The sequence below is a fragment of the Lissotriton vulgaris genome, chromosome 1_2, assembly GCF_964263255.1.
Source record: "Lissotriton vulgaris chromosome 1_2, aLisVul1.2, whole genome shotgun sequence".
In the NCBI taxonomy this organism is placed as follows: domain Eukaryota; kingdom Metazoa; phylum Chordata; class Amphibia; order Caudata; family Salamandridae; genus Lissotriton; species Lissotriton vulgaris.
This window is the reverse complement of record NC_141686.1, coordinates 10,651,651-10,671,273: the sequence shown is the minus strand read 5'-3', so window position 1 is coordinate 10,671,273 and position 19,623 is coordinate 10,651,651. Positions and strand designations below refer to the sequence as shown.

The following is a 19,623-nucleotide window of genomic DNA, read 5'->3' as shown; positions in this document are numbered from 1 at the left end:
TTCTGATGTGTGTATGGTTTGTATGGCCTTTTTATGGCATTTTACCGAAATAAAGCTCTTTTGACTGACTGGTAACAGCACTTGTGACTGCTTATTTAGTAGTTAAATATAGCAATGTTTGGTGTTTAGAGGAGTTCTGACAACGTTTGTGCCACTGCACCTGTAGCACCATTGAAATCATGGCTTAATGCCTGCTAGATAACTGCACTTGTGACTACCTGTTTAATATTCGAACTTTGGTGACCTGCTCTCTCAGCTCACCATCAACAATTCTAAACTCCTAGTCCTGGGAGACTTTAATTACTGGCCAGCAGATACCCATGAAAGCCCCCAATCCCTGGCTTTCACCGATCTTTTAACTGGGCTTAATGGCATCCAACACATTGATCTACCCACTCACTCCAAGGGCCACACCCTTGACCAGGTGTGGACCTATAACCTTGAAATCAAGTCGCTCACGATCTCACCCTGCCACTGGTCCGACCATCATCTAATTTCCTTTCTCCTCCTGGTTCCTCCCCCGCGCAGCCGAGGCCCTAGCCTCCAAGCTCGCAACTGGAACAAAGCAGACCTTGACTCATTCCTCACCTCTTTATCATCCTCGGCTTTGGTTACTCTAGGCTCCATCGACTCCCAAGAAGCTGCACTAGTCGACTGGCTAGAACAGGCCAGCGACAAGGTCGCTGCCCTTAAACTAATAAGATCCAAGCGCCCCCACGACGCACATCGATGGTTTTCTGATAGTCTTAAAACCTTAAAACGAGGTCTCCGCCAGGCCGAGCGCCGCTGGCGCAGAAACTATGACCCTGTAAAGAAACAACTCTTTCTAAAATTATTGGGAGAATACAAACTAGCCATATCAGCTGCAAAAACTGCCTACTTTTCCACCAAAATCCTTAACTCTGCGCAGAAATCTAAAGATATCTTTGCAATCGTTGACGAGCTCTCACACCCGGATAGGGTAACTCTCAAACCTCTTCCGTCTCAAACACTCTGTGACTCCCTCAACTGTTTCTTTATAGAAAAAATTATCAAAATCAAAAATAGCATCTCCTCCACTTCCCCGGCTGCACCCCTAACTGAGGCTGCACCCTCTGTCAACCCTCAATCTTTGACTCAGTTCCCCCCGATATCAGAAGAAATTTTCATCAGTCTGCTTAATAAAGTCTCCTCTGGTTCCCCCACAGATTGCTGCCCCCCCCGCGATTCTCCGGGCTGCCTTCTCAGCCTGTCCCACCCCTCCACTGGCCCTTCTGAACAACTCCCTTCTGCTCGGTGAGGTTCCCAGTCAGTTTAAGAACGCGGAAGTAGTACCCATCCTGAAGAAACCCAGCACCGATCCTACAATCATGGCCAACTTCCGTCCCATTTCCCTCCTTCCCTACCTTAGCAAGGTACTTGAGTCATATGTCACCAGCATCCTCAGTTCCTTTGTTGAGGACTCCAACTTCCTGGATCCTCAACAGGCTGGGTTCAGACCAGCCCACTCAACCGAGGCGGTCATTCTCTCTGTAATGGAGGAACCTCGCAGAGGTGCTGACTCTAACGCCAGCCAAGCCTTAATCCTTCTGGACTTGTCGGCAGCCTTTGACACGGTCGACCACTCCATCTTGGTCGACCGTGTCAAGGAGGCTGGTATTGGAGGGACTCTGTTCGAATCTCCCAATTCTCGGCGGATAGGATGAAACTCACCTGCGGAGTCCCGCAGGGCTCGTCTTTGTCTCCACTCCTTTTTAATTTATACCTTACCCCCCTGATCCGCTCCCTCCGGGGAAGGAATGTCACTGCATTTAATTATGCAGATGACATCCAGCTCATCTTCAACCTTGACTCGCAGGAAGCGGCCCAGGATTTCCAGTCCACCCTCTGCCATATCAGCGACTGGATGGGCGCGCACCACCTTAAGCTTAACCCCGACAAGACGGAGCTCGTTCTTGTCGGAGGACCTCCACCTTCTGGCCCCTTTCCCTCCCCCCCTCCTAGTCCCGCCGAAAAAGTAAAAAGCCTAGGGGTTTACATCTCACAGGATCTTTCCATGAACCATCAGATCAGTGCCACAGTATCCTCCTGCTTCCACCAGCTCAGAAAAATCTGTAAAATAGCCCACTTCCTGACCACTGAAGCTCTCACCTTGGCGCTGCTGGCGCTAGTCATCTCCCGGATTGACTACGCCAACGCCCTATACGCAGGCATTCCGCAATACCAAATAAAGAGACTTCAGTTAATCCAGAATCAGGCCGCCCGTCTCATCTACCGTCAGCCAAAACATCACCACGTCCGTCTCCTCCTCAAAGCCCTTCATTGGCTTCCTGTGTCGGAACGCTGCAAGTTCAAACTTGGCTGCCTAACCCATAAATCCCTGGCCGGTATCGGCCCCTCTTTCATCTCTTCTCTTCTTCATCCGTACGCCCCCCCCAGACACCTCCGTTCCTCCCATCACGCCCTTCTCCAGACATCTAGGTTCAGACGAAAAAAGCACGGAGGCCTTAGATTCTCCTTCTTGGCCCCCTCACTCTGGAACTCTCTACCTCTAGACCTCAGACTCTCCTCTTCTTACCCTCACTTTCGGTCTCTCCTAAAAACTCACCTTTTCCGCGGTGCCTATACATAAAGCTCTCCTCTCTCCCCTCTCTGCCTCTTCCTGGGTTAGTGACCAGCGCCAAGAAACCGTCCGGTGAACGCAGCGCTCTACAAATCCTTTTTACATTTTACATTACATTACATTACATTAAAATGTAGCAATATTCAGTGTTTTATGGGGTCGTACAGCTTTTGCCTCTGGTACCACTGCACCTGCCATTCAAATCAAGCCCCTTTTAACTGGAAGATATTGCAACTGTGTCTGCCTCTTTAGTAGTAAAATATAGCAATATTAGGTGTTTAGAGGAGTTCTGACGACTTCTGGCCCCGATGCTAGTGCACCTGTTGCACATTGAAATCATGACTCTGTTGTCTGCAAGGTAACTGCACTTGTGACTATGTTTAGTTATACTTTTAGCAATAATCTGGGTTTAGTGGGGTCCCTAGAGCTTTTGGCCCCTGTGATACTGCACCTGCTGTACCATTCAAATCAAGTACCTTTTAACTTCAAGGTAACTGCATACGTGACTGCCTATTTAGTAGTCATATAGCAATAATATGTGTTTAGAGGAGTTCAGATAACTTTTGGGCCCAGTACTACTGCTCCTGCTGCATCATTCAAATCATGACCCTGTTGTCAGCAAGGTAACTGCATTTGTGGCTGCCTGTTTAGTAGTAAAATATGGCATAGCTAATGTATATTAACTTTATTTTCAACGTGCAATGTTTATTACAACATTTAGAATTTGATCAGAACGACCAAGAAAATTAAGTTGAAAAAAATCAATCCGATAATGCCTACAAAGTGGAAAGAAAAGTTCTGAGGCATGAACAGGAAATTCCAAAACCGTTCTAAAGCTAAAGCATCAACTTTACAACTAAGGAATAAAAAGCAAGCATTCCAGCACACTCTTAGAATTGGTCTGCCTTTTCTATGGGAAGAGATCTGATTTTGAAACTGAATAGAGCTTAAACAGAACAGCGTTAGTAGAAGTATAGTAAATGTGTGCAGTCATGGGAAGTCAACAACAAAAAAAAGTTCCACACAAAAGTGAATGAACACAATAATTCGGTCTTGGGAACTTATAAGAGCGCCCTTTTAAGATATCTAAAATACAAGAGATTTCACAGGCGAAACCTAAAAAAGGGTCCTCCTCCAACGTTATCCGGGCCTCTGGAAGGGTGGTGGGCTGCCCGAGGTAGAAGACAGGAGATTGATTCTCCTGAGTCTTTGGTCTGGTCCGATAACTTTCTCCTTGGGTTCAAATGGCCAAAATTCAGTAATATCCCCATCGAAAGAGAGCAACTCCCTCCACACAGTCAGTGCTCACTGTAAAATCAAATCGGACTCTCTGATTAATAAGCTTGAAGCCACAAGTCCTACCTTGACTAGCAAAGATTAGCGTTGATGTAGGTCTGGTTGAGGACTGGATTAAGCCCACTTGTCACTCTCTGGCTCCGGAAAGCGGGACCAAACAGCTTTGATCAAAAGTGTCAAGCCCTTGGTTCACCCCCTCCTTAAAAAAATGTAAACTAGCCTGCAAAGGTAAAGAGAGGCTATGGAGGACAAATCACTATCCAGCAGCCAAAGCAGGCTATTAAGCAGAACTAGGGAATTACTATAAAGAAATTAAAATAGCTAAGAAAAACTGTTTAGAGGCCAGAATGCAAAAGGCTGGAAACTGCTCTAGAGAAATCTTCAAAATTATGAAGTCCTTTCCCGCGCCGGATGCTGGTTCCATAATGAAACCACCCTCCGAGGAATGGTGTGAGACGCTTGCCTCATTTTTTCAAGAAAAAATGGTGTCTATCCAGGCCAGCCTCCCTCCTCCCGTGGTGGATTAGGGTACATTAGGGCCGGGCCTTGAGGGGCCAATACACAAGATCTACTCAACGGCATGGGAGTATGTTCCCTGAACTCCTTCGACCCCATCATCCTGGAGGATTCTTTAAGGGCACTAAAATGCATTAAATCCAGCTCTCCATCGGACCCCACCCGCATCTCTTTTGGTACTAGGAGCAAAGGCAATCAATCCTTACATGAACGAGCTATTGAATGCCTCCCTCTCATCTGCCACAGTCCCCACTAAATTTAAACTGGCTATTGGCATCCCACTGCTAAAAAAGGCCCAGGCTAATCCCTCTGAACCTGCCAACTATGGGCCGATCTCCATACTCCCGGCCTTCTCGAAGCTCCTGGAGAAACATGTGAACCAGCAGCTATCATCTTTTCTGGAAAAAAACTTCCTACTTCACCCTAGTCAGTCGGGATTCCGCCCTAATCATAGCACCAAAGCCACTCTGTTAGAGTGGTTGACTCCATCCGGTTGAGTCAGGAGGCAGGCGAGAGGGCGTTGCTGATCTTGTTAGATTTATCGTCCGCCTTCGATACGGTGTCACGCCTGATGCGTCTGACTCCACGAGGTTGGCATCAGGGGTTTGGCATGGAAATGGCTGGCATCCTTTTAAGAAGGGAGGGGGCAGGAGGTCTGGTGTTGTCCCTACTCAGCTTCTTCTCGCTCATTGAAGGTGGGGGTCCCACATGGTTCGGCCTGGAGTCCGACCCCGTTTAACATCTACCTCACACCATTAGCTGCTATGGTCGATCATTGGGGGCTATGATTGTGTCCTATGCAGACAACACACACCTGTTGTTTACATGGAAGGAAAACGAGCCCTGCCTGGGTACGCTAATCAGCTCTTGCCTCTCAGCTGTCTTTGGTTGGCTGGCCACGAACCAGTTGAAATGTAATGCGGGAAAAACTGAACAACTCTTTTTTGGAAAGGATGCTACCACCCCTCTGCAGGTCTTCTGGCATTCGGATGTTACCGTCCCTGTGGTGAATAACCTGGTGGTGAAAAATCTGGGGTTTAAACTAGATAACCAGCTGCTATTCCACGCTCAAGTTAATGCAGTAGTAGGCACTTGTCTTGCTCTGCTGTGTCTTCCGTGGAAATTCTTATTTTTTCTGTCCAGAGCTGCCAGACAACAGGTAATTCAAGCCCTGATCATATCTAGGCTGGATTAAGGAAACTTGCTCTATCTCGGCATGCCTAGCTTTTTGCTGGACAGGCTTCAGCTTGTCCAGAATGCAGCAGCCCGATCCATCTTTGAGCTCCCTCGAACTGCGCATGTGTCCCACCTTTTCAGGAGCCTTCATTGGCCACCTGTATGGAAAAGAATAATCTTTAAAACTCTGCTTGTCACACATAAATCCCTATACGAGGCAGGGCCAGCCGACCTTAAACACAATGAATCAATCAAGCAAATTTGTAAAGCACGCTACTCACCTGCTAGGGTCTCAAGGCGCTGGGAGGAGGGGAGGGAGGGGGGGGGGCAGTTCGCTACTGCTCGAACAGCCAGGTCTCGAGTTGTTTCCTGAAGGAGAGATGGTCTTGGGCCATCCGTAGGTGGGTGGGGAGGGAGTTCCATGTCTTGGCCGCCAGGTAGGAGAAGGAGCTTCCTCCGGCGGTGGTTTTGCGAATTCATGGGACGGCGGCGAGGGCGAGGCTAGCGGAACGGAGCTGGCGGGTGGGTGTGTAGAATGTGAGGCGGCTGTTGAGGTATCTCGGGCCCATGTCGTGGAGAGCCTTGTGTGCGTGGGTGAGGAGTCTGAACGTGATCCTCTTGCTGACGGGGAGCCAGTGCAGGTCTTTCAGATGGGCAGAGATGTGGCTGTGACGAAGGATGTCCAGGATGAGTCGTGCAGAAGCGTTCTGTATGCGCTGGAGTCTTTTCTGTAGTTTGGCTGTAGAGGGTGTTCACGTAGTCCAGTCGGCTGGTGACGAGGGCTTGGGTGACCGTCTTCCTGGTTTCGGTGGGGATCCATCGGAAGATCTTTCGAAGTATGCGCAGGGTGTTGAAGCAGGATGACGAGACGGCGTTGACTTGTTTGGTCATCGTGAGGGAGGAGTCCAGGATGAAGCCCAGGTTGCGTGCATGGTCCGTTGGCATGGGTGCGGTTCCCAGGGCAGGGGGCCACCAGGAGTCGTCCCAGGTAGAAGGGGATGGTCCCAGGATGAGGACTTCCGTCTTTGTCTGAGTTCAGCTTCAGACGGCTGCGCTTTATCCATTTCGCGACGTCTTTCATTCCTTCCTGGAGGCTGGCTCTGGCGGTGGCGGGGTCGTTGGTTAGGGAGAGGATCAGCTGGGTGTCGTCGGCGTAGGAGATGTTAAGGTTGTGTTGGCGTGCGATGGCTGCGAGGGGGCTCATGTAGACGTTGAAGAGGGTGGGGCTGAGTGAGGATCCTTGTGGAACGCCGCAGATGACCTCGGTGGCCGCGGATCGGAACGGGGGAGTCGGACTCTCTGGGTTCGTCCGGCGAGGAACGAGATGATCCACTCCAGGGCCGCTCCTTGAATACCATTGTTGCTGAAGCGCTGTATCAGGGTGTGGTGGCATAAGGTGTTGAAGGCTGCTGAGAGGTCTAGAAGGATGAGGGCAGCAGATTCCCGGTTGTCGAGCAGGGACCTGATGTCGTCGGTGGCTGCGATGAGAGCGGTCTCGGTGCTGTGGTTTGCTCGGAAACCGGACTGTGTGGGGACGAGGGATCCGTTTGTCTCGAGGAAGGCGGAGAGTTGTTTGTTGACGGTCTTCTCGATGACTTTGGCCGGAAAAGGGAGGAGTGAGATGGGGCGGAAGTTCTTGAGGTCCGTGGGGTCGGCGGTGGATTTCTTCTGGAGGGCGCTCAGCTCGGCATGTTTCCAACTCTCTGGGAACGTGGCGGATGCGAAGGAGCTGTTAATGATGTTCCCGAGTTGGGGTGCGATGATGGAGTCGGCTTTGTTGAAGATGTGGTGTGGGCAGGGGTCGGTTGGGGTGCCGGAGTGGATGGTGTTCATCAAGTGGGTGGTGTCTTCAGTGCTGACAGGGGTCCAGGTGCAGAGGGTGGTGGTGGGGGGCGTTGGTTCGGTGGTTGGGTGTGTGGTCTGTGCGCCGAAGCTGTTGTGTATGTCGGCGATCTTGAGGTGGAAGAACGAGGCGAGTTAGTCGCAGAGGTCTTGCGATGGTGTGAGTTCGTTGTTGCTGGGGTTGGAGAGCTCGTTAACGATGCTGAAGAGTTCCTTTCTGTTGTGGGAGTTGTTGTCCAGTCGTTCTTTGAATGTTGTCCTTTTGGTGGTGCGGATCAGCTGGTGGTGTTTGCGGGTGGAGTTCTTGAGGGCGGTCATGTTTTCTGTTGTCTGGTCATGGCGCCAGGCTTTCTCGAGGGTGGGGCAGGTTTTCTTTGAGTTTTTGAGGTCGTTGGTGAACCACGAGGCTTTCCTGCTGCTGGGTCTGTTGGGAGGGTTCTTTAGTGGTGCGAGGTCATCGGCGCAGTTGGAGAGCCACCGTATGAGGTTTCGGGCTGCTTCGTTGGGGTCCGTCGTGTCGGTGGGTGGGTTCTAGCTGAGGGCGGTGGTGAGCTGGTCAGCGGTGATCTTGCTCCAGCTTCTGCGGGGAACCTGTTGCAGGTGGTGGTGAGTCGTGGTTCTCCTGAAGTTGAAGTGGACGCAGCTGTGGTCTGTCCAGTGTAGTCCGGAGGAGTGGCTGAAGGAGATGTGCTTGCTGGAGGAGAAGATGGGGTCAAGCGTGTGGCCGGCGTAGTGGGTGGGGGTGTTCACCAGTTGCTTGAGTCTGAGGTTGGCGAGGTTGTCCAGTAGGGCGTCGGTGTTTCAGTCCTTGTTGTTCTCCAGGTGGAAGTTGAAGTCCCCTAGGAGGATGTAGTCTTAGGATGTGAGGTGTGTGGACTGACAAAGTCTGCAATGGCTTCGCTGAACTGTGTGCGTGGACCCGGGGGTCTGTAGATGAGAGTGCCTCTGAGGGTGGTCTTGGGGTCAGTGTGTATCTGGAAGTGAAGGTGCTCGGCGACGGTGAGGGTGTCGTCGGAATTGGTCGTGATGCGGATGGTGTTTCTGTGGACGATGGCAATGCCTCCTCCGGTTTGGTTGACGCGGTCCCTCCGGGTGATCTTGTAGCCATCCGGGATGGCTATGGCGATGTCGGGGGCTGAGGAGGCGTTCATCCAGGTTTCTGTGAGCAAGGCGACGTCTGGTGATGTTGTGTCGAGGAGGTTCCAGAGTTCGACGGAGTGCCTGTGGTCGGAGCGGGAGTTGAGCAGGATACACTTGAGGTGTTTGTTGCTGGTGCTCGGCTTGGCGGGTGCGGTGCAGGTTCGGAGGCAGGAGAATTTGCAGGCTTGGCAGGTGAAGGGCGCGTGGGTGCATTTCGGGTTGGCTCGGTAGCAGGCGGGGTTCTGGCCGGCGTTGAGAGCATGGAGGGTGGCGGCGTTGTAAGTCTGTCGGGTGGTCTGGCATCGTCGAGGGCCAGGGGTCCTGGCGTGGGCGCGGTCCAGGCGCAGACGAGCTTGCCTTTGGTGAGCCTTTGGCCCGCCAGCGGCGCGGCCGTGCAGCGGTCTCCATAAGAAGGAAGGAGGGGAGGAGGGGTCAGCTGGGAGGCGGGAGGGAGAAAGCCAATGGGTGTAGGGGGAGCGGGCCGCATGGGAGGCAGCGGCGGGAAAGACGGGGCTGAGTAGCCCGACGGCAGAACCAGGAGATAAGCACTCACACACTCGGGGGTACAAAAAAGAAAAGGGTGCGGGAAGGCACACGGGGCACACAACTAAGGCACAGGCAGTCCAGGCGGCGCTCGTGCAGGGCAGGAGAGCGCCTATCTGGAGGGAGGAGCAGGCGGCGAAAGTAATCAGGCAGGCGGAGCTGCAGCGGTGGGGAAGTGACCTACCTGATGGTTGAGGGTCACTCAAACGCAGGATTTCTGTCTAACCCCCACGTAGAAATCTTTGCTTCTCTAATCTACTGCTAGCTGATATTCTCCATTTTAAAAAGTCGGGGTCAGGAGGTAAGGCTCTCTCCTACTTTGGACCTTTCCACTGGAACAAAATGCCCCTCTTCCAAATTAATTTATGTTGAGAAACTGCCAAATAGGTCTAGTGTTGTTTTAATTTGTTGTAACTGCATTCGTGACAGCAGAAAGGCATGCTGCCTTTAAAAAGCTGTCCATGGCCACAAAAACATTTCTTAGGGAACCGAATGAAACAAGCATTAAAGTAAGGGATTCTCTGAGCAGCAGCCACTTCTTCCACCTTATCGAGCCCCATAATGACCCAGAAAACATCATTTGTGAAAGTGACTCTGTGAAGGCTGCTGTGAGCACAGATCAGGCAGTGGTGTAGCTGCCCTTGCCGCCCCCCGAGTATGCCACATGGATGTAGGAGCAGGGGGCAAACCTTGCGCCACCCGGGGCGGCCTGAACCCCCCCCCCCTCCCTCCAACCCCCTCCTTGCTATGCCGCAGGGGTCAGGGCAGATATCAACGAAGGTGAAAAAAGTGCTAGAAAGCGCTCTGCGCCTGCCCGAGGCCACGCAGTGGCCATCAAGAGGGCGGGTACCTAGTCAAGGAGGGCGGTCCCGCCCCCACTTGCCTGTCCGGCACATCCGCCTCACCGGTTGGAGGAGGCGGCCTGCCGAGAATCTCGTCCGGGCGGCGGGGAGGGGCTTCTGGGGTACTTATGCTGCAGTGCCCCTATCCTAAGCCTCTTTGCCGCCCGGACGCCGTACGATCTTGCGGGACACTCTTTTCGTTTCTCTCGAGGTGAGCGTGGCCTCGGGCCTACCCCATCCCCCCCCCCTTCCTGCGTTGCCGCCTGCTCCCTCTAGGTAGGTCGAGCCTGGCGAGGCGGCCCGTTGTAGCGGGCTGCTGTGGGGGGGGGGCGACCGGGGCCGTTTCGGTCTTTGTCCCCATTCGCAGTGCGGGTCCGGCCTGTACTTGTCGGGCCCCGCTGCGATTCCTAAGTCGGCTAGCCCCGTTTTTCACTGTTTCGTGCCTTTTGGTAAATTTGGGCGGCCTAGCAGGAGGGGTGAGGGTGCAGTCGCCGCAAGATGGGGCCTGTATTCCCCGGGGGCACATTACCTCCGTTCTCCTTCCTCGGCCCGTCTTACTCCCGTCTGGGTGGCCATTTTGTGTGTGGCCGGCGTGCCGTTCTTGCTCATGGGGGGGCTGCACGCGGTGGTCACGGTAAAATGTTCTGTTTGTGCGCGCGCGTTTTTTCCAATTGCCTGCTCAGTCGCTCATGATATGTTGCCGCGCAATGTTTATTTATACTATTCTAGGTCTGCTGAGTTATTCATGTTTGTAATTTCGAGTTGTGCATCTGTGTCCAATGTTTAGGCAATATGCAGTACCCATGTAGTTCAGTAGCTTATTACATTTATGATGGCGGGGTATGTTTTCGAAGGGATGAGGGGAACTAGCTTTCAGTCTGCAGGCTGCTTCGTGATTCGATTGTCGTTTCATTATGATGTGCTTACGTAGATCCATGTTTAGCAGTACCGTAGACACGCTGGTATTGTAGGCTTATCGCTATAACGGGATGCCATGTGCTACATTGCTGAAGGGGCGGAGAATGTTTCCAAAGGGATGCAGGGAACAACGTAACTGTATTCAATGTATGTAGCGGTGCGGGGGGAGGAGCGCTTAGCTTGCGGTGTCCGGTCCGTGTGGGCGCGGGATCCGACGAGCAGATCTGGCGGGTCTCCCTTGCGGCCTCACGCTTGCTGATATTTCATTTATATGGTTTCGCCAGTATTTTCTGTGTCTATTTTCAGTGTCCTGCGCTGGCTATGTTCTTGTGCATTAATTGGCCGAAGGTTTCCTTGTATCGATAGGCCCTCGGGCCCTCCAGGCCTCTTTCTTCCGATAGGGCCAGGACGTTGAGCGTTGTGGGGGGGCCCGGTGGGCGTGCGCGAGTCCGTAATTTCGTAAGCCCCCTTCCCGAGGTCGCGGAGTGTTCGCGCTGGCTGAAGTTTGCTTTCTTGTGGGGGGGGAGGAAGGTGGGGCCTGCGTTGCTAGGGTCCCGGGCCTGTTGGGGTGTTGTTGCTGGGTGCCGGCCTTTCTCCCTTGCCTAATGTACTAATATTGTGGCTTCTTTCCAGGAAGTGTCGTCGAGGCTGACTCATGGGCCTTTCTTTCTGTGTGGGCGCGCGCACCGGCCATTGCGGCCTCAGCGGCGCCCGGTTATTTACGTGCCTGTTTATTTTCTTACAGATTCCGGCCGTTGCGTGCATTCGCTTCCGCACCCAGGCCTTCCGGGTTTGCCAGGCATCAGAGCATCTAGCGCGCGCTTTTCACTCGCACCTCCGCTCGCCCATAGTGCGCCCACACCTAAGCGGAGTCAGTGTAAGGTATGTTTATGTGCGTGCGTTTGGGTGTTCACGTGGAGGACTTCTCAAGCTTCCTGCCTTCTCGGGCCCGCCCCCCCCCCGCCGGGACGTTTACCGGCGGTTTAGGTGCATGGGTGCTCATTGTGTCCCGGTAAGGGCATTTTATGTTTGAATTCAGGTGTCTCACAGCCCACTCTGTTGTTTCAGGAATTTACTGGTTTTGCGGACCGCATCGGTGCGTTACTTTCGATTACAGTCACGAGGATATTCGCAGGGGTATGTTGCGCTACGAGTGGGTTTTTCCCCAGGAGGTGTTTGTTAGAGGGACAAGTCTTTTCCATCCTGGTATAGTGTCTTAGCGGGCCTTGGGGTGAGAGCTTTCAAGGGGTGAAAGGTGTCTGCTGGCTTGTCGAAAGTCGTGTGAATGCGTTGCTCACGGTCATCTCTTTTGCAGGATACTTTCGAGGCGGCATGGAGAGTCAGGGGTCCCCCGCTCTTTTCTCTCAGACATCCCAGGTTGAGGATTCTGGACTAGGACCGTCGCAGGACCCTCAGATGAAAGCCCTTTTGGATGCGATAAAGGCCAATGGGGTGGCGTGGGCGAGTGGACTTTTACTGGCCAACCCCCCTAAAGCACCAGGGCCGGCCCCTGCCCCACAAATATCTGAAATTGAGGTGGCAGAGGACACAGCCACAGGGAGGTCTAAACGCACGAGGAAGCCAACAGTCAAGGACTTCCCACCGGAGCCCCCCGCAAAGTCCAGGGCGGCTGACCCGATCAGAAACGTGATAGTGCACGCCCCGGCATCCCCCCCAGCGGTGGTCCGGGTGTGCCCCCCCTCCCCTCCTCGCTTGGCGGCCTCTAGTGCGGAATTCGCTACCCGGGCGGACCTGGGTAAGATTACTGACTCGCTGGCGTCTTTTATGTCTGAAATTAGAGCCAGTTTGTGCCCTGCCCAGTCACGATCATCTGTTTCTGTGCAATCTGTGATTTTGCCACCTTTAGCAGTGGCCCCGTTGTCTTCTGCCGGGGAGGCAGATGTTGTCCAAGTGTGGGGTGGTACTCCTTCACAAGGGGGGTTTGATGCGGGTCCAATCTGTTTGCCTATTGTCCCGTCGGTCAGCTCTCCCAGCAGTCTGGTGCCGGGAGCTATTCTTCAACAGGTTTTGCCGCCGGTGCAGAGTGTGCCCCAGGAGGCCCTCTTGCCGGCGGTTGTCGCAGTCCAGCCACTGGTGGGGGCATCTGCCGGTCCTACACCCTTGCCAACTATCAGTGCTGTGGCTCCACCGACAGCTTTGGTGCCCATCCCTGCGCCCACAGCCCTCATGACCATGGCGCCCCTTCTGTCAGGCAAATGCTACCTGGCCTGGCAGGTTCCTCAGGCGGCGAAGGAAGGCATTTGGAGGAGGGAGTTCATAGACATTTTCTCGCTCCTCATGCTGGGGGCGGATGGGGTAGATGTGCGAAGGATGGGGTCTAAAGATGAGGAAAAGAAGGCTCGCTTCCAATCCTGGCCTGAGAAGTCTATTAAAAACTGGCGTCAGGCCTTCGCCATTTTGGCAGCTGTCATAACTGAGCGTTTCCCGGATCAAGCACAGGGCCTTTTCCAATACAACAGCGTCATAGTTAATGAAGCGGAAGCAACATCTGGGATGGGGTGGTATTCATATGACTGCGAGTTCCGGAAAAAGATGTCTGTCTGCCCCGAGCTGGAGTGGGATCAGGTCGAGGTCAGACTGTGGATTGCTCATATGGGCAAAAGTAAAGTAGAAAGTAGTAACAGTGTTGTCCAGGCCAGGAAGACGGATAATGAGAAGCAGTTCTCTCAGAAGAAGAGTCATTTTCGCCAGTCCTTTCGTGGGGGGCGTGGGGGGGGGCGGTTTTAACAAACAATTCACCAAGAAGTATGCCCCTTCCTCCTGCAGGATGTTCAATGCGGGAAACTGCACCTGGGGGAAAGCCTGTAAGTTTGCCCATGCGTGCAACAGGTGCGGTGGTTCCCACCCTGAGTCGTCATGTGAGAAGAGATCCCCCGCCCCCAATGCTGCCAGCAAAGACAAATAGTATCTCCGGGGACTCCCCCCTCCCTTCCCCTGTTTCTGAGGTACCCCAGCAGCCCGACCTTCTCATCCCCCCCCTTTGTCCACCTGTGTTGCCCGTCAGGGACCCCCCCCCCTCTTAGGTCCAAAGGACCATCCCCAATCATTTTGCCTAGGTTGCTTGCCCTCCTTCATAAATACCCCAATGTGAAAGATAGGGATATCCTGTCCCATGGTTTCCTCGAGGGCTTTCAGATCCCCTATCAGGGTCCCAGAGTCAGCAGAGATGCTGAAAACCAAAAATCAGTGAGGGAGCTCCCAGAGGTTGTCGACAAAAAGATCACCAAGGAGGTAGTTTTGGGGAGGGTGGCTGGGCCTTTCCTGTCCCCCCCCCTCCAGGACTTTGTCGTGTCCCCTTTGGGCGTGGTCCCTAAAAAAGAACCTGGGGCCTTCAGGCTGATACACAACTTGTCCTTCCCAGAGGGGAACTCTGTCAATTCTTGGTTGCCTGAGGAGGCCTGTTCGGTCTCCTACTGTTCCCTGGACATGGCCATAGATTTGGTGAGGAGGGCAGGAGGAGGAGCCTGGCTGGCCAAGGCAGATATAGAGGCGGCTTTCCGCTTGTTACCGGTCCAGGGAGGATCCGAGGGCCCCAGATGACAGGTCTCCAATTGATTTCCCTTCTCTCCAGGCCATGTTGCAGATGTTGCAAGCAGTTGTGCACTCCGGGTACGAGGAGGCCCTCTTCGCTGCTGCTTTTGTCATAGCTTTCTTTGGTGCGTTCAGGAGCAGTGAGCTGGTGGCTCGTTCTAAGTCAGATACCTCCATGGATGCCCTGGGTGTGGCGGATATTAATTTCAAGGGTGGGTTGTCGATTAAGCTGAGAAGATCCAAAACTGACCAGTCTGGTAAGGGGTCTCTTATTAGACTCTCCCCCCTTGGGGATGCCCGTTACTGCCCCGTGGCATTGCTGCAAGCCTTCCTAGCGTTACGCCCGTCGGGGCCTGGTTACCTCCTAGTGCATGCCGATTTCAGCCCTTTAACAAAATATCAAATGGACAAGATCATGCTGGCTTGCCTTGACAGGGCTGGCTTGTTGGTTTTAGGGAAGAAGTTCTCGAGTCACTCCTTCCGCATAGGGGCGGCCACTTCGGCCTTCCGCGCTGGGATGTCCCCAGGGCAGGTGCAGTCGGTGGGGCGTTGGGAATCTGCCTGTTATAGGCGTTATGTTAGGCCGTGATCCCCACCCTTTTTCCTTTTCAGTTTTGTTGATTTTGCTTGCTGTGCCTCGTATATTTGTATAAACATGTGTATTGAATAAACACCCTTGAACATATCGCGTCTTTCTTTGACAGGTAATCGCGTGTGGGTCTTGGGGCATTCTATGGTCAGCAGATTGGCTCGATGGGCTGCCATCAGACAGTGGATTGGTTCCTTCACAGAGATAGAGTGCGTGTGGCTGGGGTACCCTGGAATGCGCTGGCATAGCCTACTCTTTCGGCTAAAGGAGATCCTTGCCCGGGGGGGGCCTCTTCCCCAGCATTTAATAATCCACTTGGGTGGCAATGACATTACCTCTGTGGGGAAGTCCGCTTTGCTTCTCAGGATGAAAACAGACCTGGGTATCATTGGCAGCATGTTGCGCGAATGCGAGGTCTGGTGGTCTGAGTTAGTGCCCAGAAGACACTGGCGGGGTGCTAAGTCCAGTGAGGCAATCGAGAAAACTAGAAGGCGCATAAACGCGGCCATGAAAAAGTTTACGCAGCGCAGAGGGCTGGGGTTCATTAAACATGACTTGATTCAGGAGAAGGTCAAGGGGTACTTCGAGGAGGATGGTGTTCATCTCACGCCTGTTGGCTTAGACCTCTTTTTGCTGGACTTAAAAGAAGCACTCATGAGCAGAGGATGCAGGTAGAACAGGTGACTATTGGTGGGGGGCCTGTGCGGCAGCGGTGACCACCGCACAGGCTGTGGCGGAGTTACGGGGCGATCCGGAAGAAGAGAGGTGCAAATGATGTACTTCAGCGGGCACATAGGGGTGCCAGAGCCTAACCTGTAACCTCATGGGAGGTGCAGGAATCCGTGTCGGCGCCCCAGTAGTCCTTCGGGCGGTTGTGGGCCTGTGCAGCCGGGGGTTTGCCTAGTCACGCCCAGCAAATGGGTGTGTCAGTATTTAATTATATTATACAGCAGTTGGGTGGTTCGCCACTGTGCTGTTTGGCTCAAACAGGCGGACAGGTGGCGAGAATGCGGCCTGTCCTGGATCGCCCGTAAGCTAACCCACCATCTTTACATATGTTGTATGTAAATAAATCCTGCAGCAGTTTTTTACCCAAACTCTAATTGTCTGTGTTTCCTTTGCGGGTTTGGGTATGTGGGGCGGGGGAATGTTATGTAGCCCTGAGTTGACTATGCGCCTGCCCGAGGCCACGCAGTGGCCATCAAGAGGGCGGGTACCTAGTCAAGGAGGGCGGTCCCGCCCCCACTTGCCTGTCCGGCACATCCGCCTCACCGGTTGGAGGAGGCGGCCTGCCGAGAATCTCGTCCGGGCGGCGGGGAGGGGCTTCTGGGGTACTTATGCTGCAGTGCCCCTATCCTAAGCCTCTTTGCCGCCCGGACGCCGTACGATCTTGCGGGACACTCTTTTCCCTCCCGTCCTCTTACCCAGAGTGTCAAGAGTAGGGGCTGGGGGGGTGTTTTAATGTGTCTTGTTTTTCGTTGCAGGCGGAGTTACGGGGCGATCCGGAAGAAGAGAGGTGCAAATGATGTACTTCAGCGGGCACATAGGGGTGCCAGAGCCTAACCTGTAACCTCATGGGAGGTGCAGGAATCCGTGTCGGCGCCCCAGTAGTCCTTCGGGCGGTTGTGGGCCTGTGCAGCCGGGGGTTTGCCTAGTCACGCCCAGCAAATGGGTGTGTCAGTATTTAATTATATTATACAGCAGTTGGGTGGTTCGCCACTGTGCTGTTTGGCTCAAACAGGCGGACAGGTGGCGAGAATGCGGCCTGTCCTGGATCGCCCGTAAGCTAACCCACCATCTTTACATATGTTGTATGTAAATAAATCCTGCAGCAGTTTTTTACCCAAACTCTAATTGTCTGTGTTTCCTTTGCGGGTTTGGGTATGTGGGGCGGGGGAATGTTATGTAGCCCTGAGTTGACTATGAGCTGTTTGTGGACTGCAAGAGGTGAGCAGCCCATCGAGAGACACGACCCCACCCACTACCGAGGCCGCCAAGAGTCACGTTGGGTTGGGGCTGTGGGTAGAGATCAGCAGTCACTGCCACAGGCACACTGAGCCTACCAGTAATGCTGCAGCAAGATGCGAGAGGTACGTAGCTCCCGCCTGGCCATCTCCAGCTCTGGTATGTTCCCAGGGGCATGCTTTTACAACAGGAAGCGTCAGGGTTGGCTCGGGGCATAAAGTAGGCATGAGTGCCAAAGTTAATGTGGTCTAGGAGAGAAAAATTATGTCGTTTTGTACTTGCAAACACATACTGGGAAAGGGTTTTGCAAGGTATGGAAGACTGCATAGATTTGAGCCTATGTAGGCAATCTTTGTTTTAACAGTAAACAAACTGGCCCAGCAGACCACAGAGAAGCCCACAAACTGCCAGAACACTGCCAACGGCCTACACAAAGACCTGAGAGACCAGCCTGTCGGGCACTGCCTGGTTGCCCTTCCCATGTCCGTCCGACCCTGAGAAAGACTGCCATGATGTCATTTGGCCCCATTCGCCCGATTCCATTTGCAGTCTAAATCACATATATGACTTTAACCTAATTTTAAATTGCTCAGTTAACTGACTTCTGAAGGGCGAAAGTCTGCTTGGCAGGATCTGATTTGAATTCACGTTTGCTGGTTTATTGCGTTTGTAAGCAGTGAGGGATCAACGCATAGAGCCTTGAAGCAGGATTCAAAGGTCACATTTATTTATTGACTGCATCATGGCCACATACAATTGTTGAATGCTCCACGGTAACAGCATTCATTGTCCACAGAGAGCTGCATTCAGTAAATGGGCCTTTTAGAAGTGCATTTGGTAAATGTTGTGTGTGACTTCCTTTTAACGCACGCACCATGGTGAGCTGCATTTGCTACAGGCATCACGTTATCTACGGTAATGACTGACAGAATCCAGCATCCCATGGGCTATTGACATGAAGCAGATCTTGGCCTGTACTAATCCAGACCCTGAAAGTACTGCAATGCTTCATGAGAGGCTTACAAGAGAGCAGGAGGAGCAGTGTGCCAGAGTGAGTGCACTGAGCATGGGGGAGTGCAAGGTGAGCAGTGTACCTGCGAGAGATCAGGTTGTGCAGTGTACCTGTGAGTGCAAGGTAAGTGCTGTGCCTGTGAGAGAGTAGAGTGAGCAGTGTGCCCTTGTGAGTGCAGGGGGAATAGTGTCTATATGAAAGATGTGTCTTTGTAAATGCAAGGTGAGCTGTATGCCGTTGCGAGTGCGGGGCGAACTGTGTCTGTGTAAGTACAGGGTAAGCTGTGCGAGTGTGTGGAGAGCAGTGTTGCTGTGTGAGGGCATGGTGAGCTTGGCACCCGAGTGAGGGCAGAGAGAGCGATGGGTCTGCCTGAGAGCAGGGTGAGACTTGGGTCTGTGTGCGCAATGCGGTGCATGCAAAAGGGTACCATTTGCAACCTTTTTTTAAACAATTTGCGATAGGTTTTCTCTAAATCTATTAGGCAAAATACACAATTTGCATCCAGGTGAGAGAACACCCCTCACACCTCCTCTTTCAACTCAGCCTTGCTTGCTGCATTAGATAACGCGTTCTATCCAGGTCAAACCATTTTTCTCACCACCTTAGAAATCCACCAGCCGCCACTAGTTTAACACCTCTCTTTAAAATGAAAGGTGGGTAACGACGACAAAATCTTTGTATAGCTTGGCAGTATCAAAAATGCTACACAGTATAAAGCTTCCAATGCAAAGCATGCTTCCTTCTTTGGCGTCAGAATTCCCACTTATAGACACCTCAGAAAAAAAAGAAACCACTGCCACTAGGTGGGTTCCAGAGTAGCGTGCTACTCCTGGAAAAAGCACGCTGATGCCTTGCCTGGGGTAGTAAGTGCTATATAAATGCAATTACAATACAATATAATCAGTCACAGAGTTAACAGTGACAGCTTTAGTGATGACCTGAGAGAAATCCCCCATATCAAGCACTTCATCTGTATCAAAATCATACCCGATGCAAAAACTCCCTTTGATGCGCAGGAATCCAATATTGTTAAAAACCGGTTATTGAGATTTTGGTGGTCTGAAAGTGAGAACCAGCAGCACTCAAGTCACAGCATGCACGGCATTTCCATATTCCTACATATCTGACAGCCACTTCTAACTAATCCTATCCAAGGCCAGTCTCCAGTCACAACAAGGATGTCATAGTATAAACCTCAGCCTCTGGCCGAGGCCCATGCAATAGTCTGGCCTCACATTTCTTCAACACCTCAAACCAGGTGGCACAAGCACGAAGAAACAGAAGGCTTCATTTGCAGCGATCTTCATGGTAACAGAGTCTCGAGACTGATGTATGTGTTACAGGTTGAGGTCCATCTCCATCTCGACTCTTTAAGTGCAGTGCTCATTTGCTGAGAGCTTGTTGTAGCTCATGGTGCAGACGGTTTAGATTTAGAAGATGCGGTTTTCAGTGGAGAATGACATTCCACATATTGTTTTCCCAGTTGCGGTGTAAACATCAAGTATGAGTGTGTGAACATCAGAAGTATCTGGTGAGAGTTGATCAGATCTTCTTAGAGAACCTAAGGGGAAGTCCTTGAAGAAGTGGTAGGTTTACGCGTCTCTGTTTTTTTTATTGACAATGGTGCAAT

General features: G+C 52.6%; 1 protein-coding gene across 2 annotated transcripts in view; it reads right to left on the bottom strand.

Moving 5' to 3' along the window:
- Nucleotides 1-19,623, bottom strand: part of ARHGAP8 (Rho GTPase activating protein 8) — an 877,216-nt gene that overhangs the window by 495,877 nt on the left and 361,716 nt on the right. The window lies entirely within an intron of this gene.